Source organism: Pteropus alecto, unplaced genomic scaffold (genome assembly GCF_000325575.1).
Source record: "Pteropus alecto unplaced genomic scaffold, ASM32557v1 scaffold176, whole genome shotgun sequence".
In the NCBI taxonomy this organism is placed as follows: Eukaryota; Metazoa; Chordata; class Mammalia; order Chiroptera; family Pteropodidae; genus Pteropus; species Pteropus alecto.
In genome coordinates, this window is record NW_006438644.1 from 1,764,021 (window position 1) to 1,768,855 (window position 4,835).

Consider the following 4,835-nt stretch of genomic DNA (forward strand, 5'->3'; position numbering starts at 1 on the left):
CATGGGTTGTATAAAAACAGGTGCTGCCTGGATTTGGCCCATGGGACGTAGTCCCCAGTCACCGACCTAGACAAGGACTAGCTCTTCACAGCCGTGTCAGACATGGCCTTCTTCCCTGAAGGCCCTTCAGCTGAGCTCCATGGGCTCCAGTGGTATGCCTTTTCAGCTTTCCATAGGATGTTGAAATGATCAGCTTGCTTCTGTGTCTGAATTCCTACTAACAAGTTAAGTCCCATGGGAGGGCCCAGGCTTTGAGCAGCTGCTGAGTGGGGTTGGGCATTCAAGGTGAATGGTCTAAGACATCACCCCTGATTTTCCTGGGCCCTAGAGGAAAATAGACCACTATAAGTGAGAAAGGGGTATATGGGCCACATCGTGGACCAGACGGTTACCTGCTCTGGAGAGAAGGAAGCGGTAACCATGGAAACCATGAGCTGTCTTGGAACATGTAAGCACTCTGGGAAGGAGAGTGGGGCGTGCAAAGGCTCGGGCATTTCCCTGACACAGGGCTCCTCTAGGGGCCAAGGGAGTCTGCGGCCTCACAATCACCGGACTCACCCCAAGCCTACGGGCTCAGGATGGCCAGTGGGCCTGGGGATCCGCATTTTAAGCAGGCACCCCTGGTGGTTTTCTTGCACATTGTAGCTTAGAATCACACTGCCACGTTTGAGCACAGACTGCCTGCCTGAATCTGAAGGCTGATTCGAGCCGCATCAAAGCTGGAGAGAGTCTTAGTCAGTTCGAGCTGCTATAACAAAGTACCCTAGACTGGGTGGCTCACAGAACAGAAATTTATTTCTCTTGGCCTGGAGGCTGGAAGTTGGAGATGACGAAGCCAGCATGGTCAGGTTCTGGTGAGACCTCTCTTCCAGGTTGCAGCCTGCCAATTTCTCATAGTATCCCCACACGACAGAGAGCAGAGAGGGGACGTAGGGTCTCTCATGAGTCTTCTAAGAGCATTAACCTCATTCATGAAGACTCCACCCTCATGACCTCATCTAAACCTAATTATGTCCCAAAGTCCCCATCTTTTAATACCATCACATGGGGGTAGGATTTCAACACATGAATTTGGGAGAACACAAACATTCCGTCCGTAACAGTGAGGTTGGGGACCACAGCAATCCAGAACCCAGATAGCTCTAGCAGGGGGCAAAGACACCTCAAGGGCTGGGGTCACAGACAGCACAGGCGTCATGTGGGCATAAGCAGGAGACAAACCACAAGGCATCAGTGCAGATGAGCTGGGAAGCACTGGGCAGTGGCTGGAGTGGTAGCTGAAGTGGAGGGCGAGACAAAAGAAGGCATGGCGGGAATGGGGGATGGGAAGAGGAGCGGGGAGGGTATTCCAGTCAGCTGGGGCTGCCGCAGCAAAATGCCACAGACCGGGTGTTTTCAATGACAGATTTATTTCCTCGCAGAGCTGGAGGCTGGAAGTCCAAACCAAGGCATCAGTAGGTTTTGCTCCTTTTGAGGCCTCTCCCTTTGGCTTGCAGATGGCCTCCTTCTTGTGTCCTCACATGATCTTTCCCCTGTGCACACGGCCCCCTAGTGTCTCTTATGTATCCAGAATTTCTCCTCTTATGAGAACACCAGTCAGATTAGATTAGAGTCCACTTCAATGGCCTCATTTTAATGTAGTCACCTCTTTAAAGACCTTGTCTCCAAATGCTGAGGACGAGGAGTTAGGACATCCGCATATGAATTTTGGAGAGACATAGTTCGGGCCATAGCAGAGGGTTACTAGACCAGCGGCTACAGGACAAGCCTAACTTTGTCAGTTAGACAGCCTAGAAGCGTACCTGGCACAGGTTGGATGCACAGATTCCAGTCAGCCTCTCCGGGTTAGAGTCCCAGCTCTAGCACCTACAGCTGGGGACCTTGGCAGGATTACTTTCTCTCTCTTTGCCTCGATGCTTCATCAATCAATCAATTGCTAATAACAATTCCTACCATGGATTGCTGTGAGGATGAAATGTGTAAATACATGGGAATGAATTAGGACAGTATCTGACATACAGGGAGTGCCAGTCTATCGTTAGCATTGCTATTGTTACCATCAAGAATCCACAGGCCAGTAGGACCACAGGGGGCTCCTTACCAGGCTGGTGTGTAGTACACAGTTACTGAACTGCACTGAACTGACTTGAAGCTGAAACCACGTCCCTCGCCACCCAGCATGTACCATGCTCCAAAACTACCCCCGCCCCTCCTCTTGGGGTCTTGACGCTTGATTGAGAAGTATGGCTGACTTCGGGGAGGCTCAAGCACCACGAAGGATGAACTATCCAGCTTCTACAACTGTATCAACAAGATTTTGAATTCTGACTCTGTCATTTATAATATAATCAGGCTGTTTAGACTCTCCAAGAATTCATTTTTTTCATCTGTAAATATGGCTTTCGTGAAGATTTAAATGAATGATAGTCTGGTTATCTAAATGACAACTTCTTGGAAAAAAAGCAATCTAGTTAACGGTATTTATATATTAATAAACATTAATGAATGAACATTTGAAAAGTGGAGGGAGGATCTATTTAAATTAAATACGTTTCTAACTGATGAGGTAGAATCAAGGGGTCCTTTCTTCTGCCTTTTGTCTACTGTCATACCACATCTCAGATCAGGAAAATAGATTGTGTATATATACTGTATTAGGTAGCTACTGCTCAAGAACAAATTGCTCCTAAATTTAATGGCTTAAAATAACAACAACCAATTATGATTTCACAGTTGCTGTGGATGAGGACTTTGGTGGTAGCTCAGCTGAGTGGTTGGTTCTCTTTGGGGGTCTCTCAAGAGGCTGAAGTCAAGAGGCAAGTCATCTGAAGACCTAACGAGCTGGTTGATGCCAAAGCTGGTGCTGGCTGTTGGCCGAAGGCCTCATTTCCTCCTCATGTAGGTCTGTCCATAGGGCTTCTTTTCTTTCCTTTTTTTTTTTTCTTAATGCTTTATTCCACTAACATTTGTAATATAAGGTGATAGCTCTTGTTTTGAAGATGTTAGGACTGGCGGCCTCTTTGCATGAGCTTCTGAATCCATCATATTGCTTAAGATCTTTCTTCTTTGTAAAGAATTTTGTTTAACCCATCACCACGGGAGCCCGTCTCCTCACCCGGTAGCTACCTGGCCCTGCGACTTTTTAAAATGTCCTTGCAACATGACAGCTGGCTTCCCCGAAGAGATAGCAAGATAGAAGCTGCAATGACTTTTACGAGCTCTACTCAGAAGTCACACTCTGTCATTTTCGAAATATATGTTGTTACCCAAGGCAGCTTCATTCAATGTGGGAGGAGGCTGTACAAGGAAGGGTGTGAATATCAGAAGGCAGGAATCGCTGTGGGCCATCCTGTAGGCTGGCACATGAACACACGACTTAAAGCTTGTATTCTTAAGAACTAGATTAAATCAACTTAAAACAACTCTGCTGTTTTATAGAAAACTCCCTTAGTCAAACCTTCACCAAGATTTTTTAATCTAGACCAGTGCTAGATAAAGAGAGCTTTTTCTCAAGGTCCGATTTCGCTTATGGCCGACTGGGCATGGCATGAGAGGGCTGGGTCCGTTGGAAGAGTACATTGAGGAGTGGAACACGACATTTCTTACCCCGAAACAAATAGTTTTGTATCTTCTTGAACTCTATATTGCTGATGTATATGAGTGGTAAATACCAGACTATTATACGCCAATATCTAGGTACTTTTCTTCCTGACATGGGTTTCTTGGACTCCTTCTCAACATGGGATGTAAGCAGAAGTGGCGTCTGTCACCTCCAGACTGAGACAGGTAAGTGGAGTGTGATTTACTCATCTGTCGAGCATCGGTAGAGGAGACTAAGGCACCAGAAGAGGGCAGAGCCATCAGTTGTAAAGAGCCTGGATCCCTGAATTAATGTGTGGAACAGAGCTCCCTCTTTGCCTCCTGAGAGATCCACATCAAACTGTGATGAGAATAAAAAATAAACTTTTATCGTATTAAGCCACTGAAATATTCAGGTTTTCGTTACTGCAGCCAGCATGACTTGTTATGACTAATGCCAACTATAAATCATACGTAACTCTTAGCCATTCCAGAATTCAATTTAATTATTATAAAACTGAATTCATGTCTATTTTAACATTGGTGTTTTATAATAGGATCTATCGTTTTTTAAATAATAAGAGCACCCATGCCCCAGAACATGGTTTTAAGGTGCAAATATATAATGTCACAACTTAGGTGACATTTGGATCAAAAGAACAGACAGAAAGGTGGCATTTTAAAATAAAAAGTAAATTGAAGTTATAAGGAATGCAATACTACATAAAAATTAATCACAATGTATTAAAAAATTAAAATAACTCTACCTTTTTTTTTAATATCTTTTTTTCTTTTCTTTTTCTTTTTTTTTTTTTTCAGGCGAGGCAACCCTTGGTTGACCTCGCAGATTGCAAGGACCTTGTCAGCTTACAATTTTTTTTTTTTAATTTTTTACGCCTACAGCACCTGGTCTTCCTAGGTGGTCTCCCCATCCAAGTACCAACCAGGCCTGACCCTGCTTAGCTTCTGAGATCAGACGGGATCGGGCTTGTTCAAGGTGGCATGGCTGTAGACAGAACTCTACCTTTTAATAAATGTCAAAGTACCACAAGGTTCTTTTTCTATAACAAGGACTGGGCCAGTAAAAAACAAAACAAAACAACTTTAACTATATACTTCCCAAATTAAGGGTCATCTTATAAATAGTTCATAAAATCCTGTCCACACAATTGAGGGCTGTTTGTCAACCTTGTTCTATTAAAAAAAAAAAAAAGTTTTTTTAGATCACGCCCTTGTTCTGTGATTTAGACTCTATT

General features: G+C 44.3%; 1 pseudogene; it reads right to left on the reverse strand.

Annotated features, from left to right (window-relative positions):
- Nucleotides 1-4,473: 4,473 nt before the first annotated feature.
- On the reverse strand, nucleotides 4,474-4,593 carry LOC112482868 (annotated as a pseudogene).
- Between the last annotated feature and the right edge of the window lie 242 nt (nucleotides 4,594-4,835).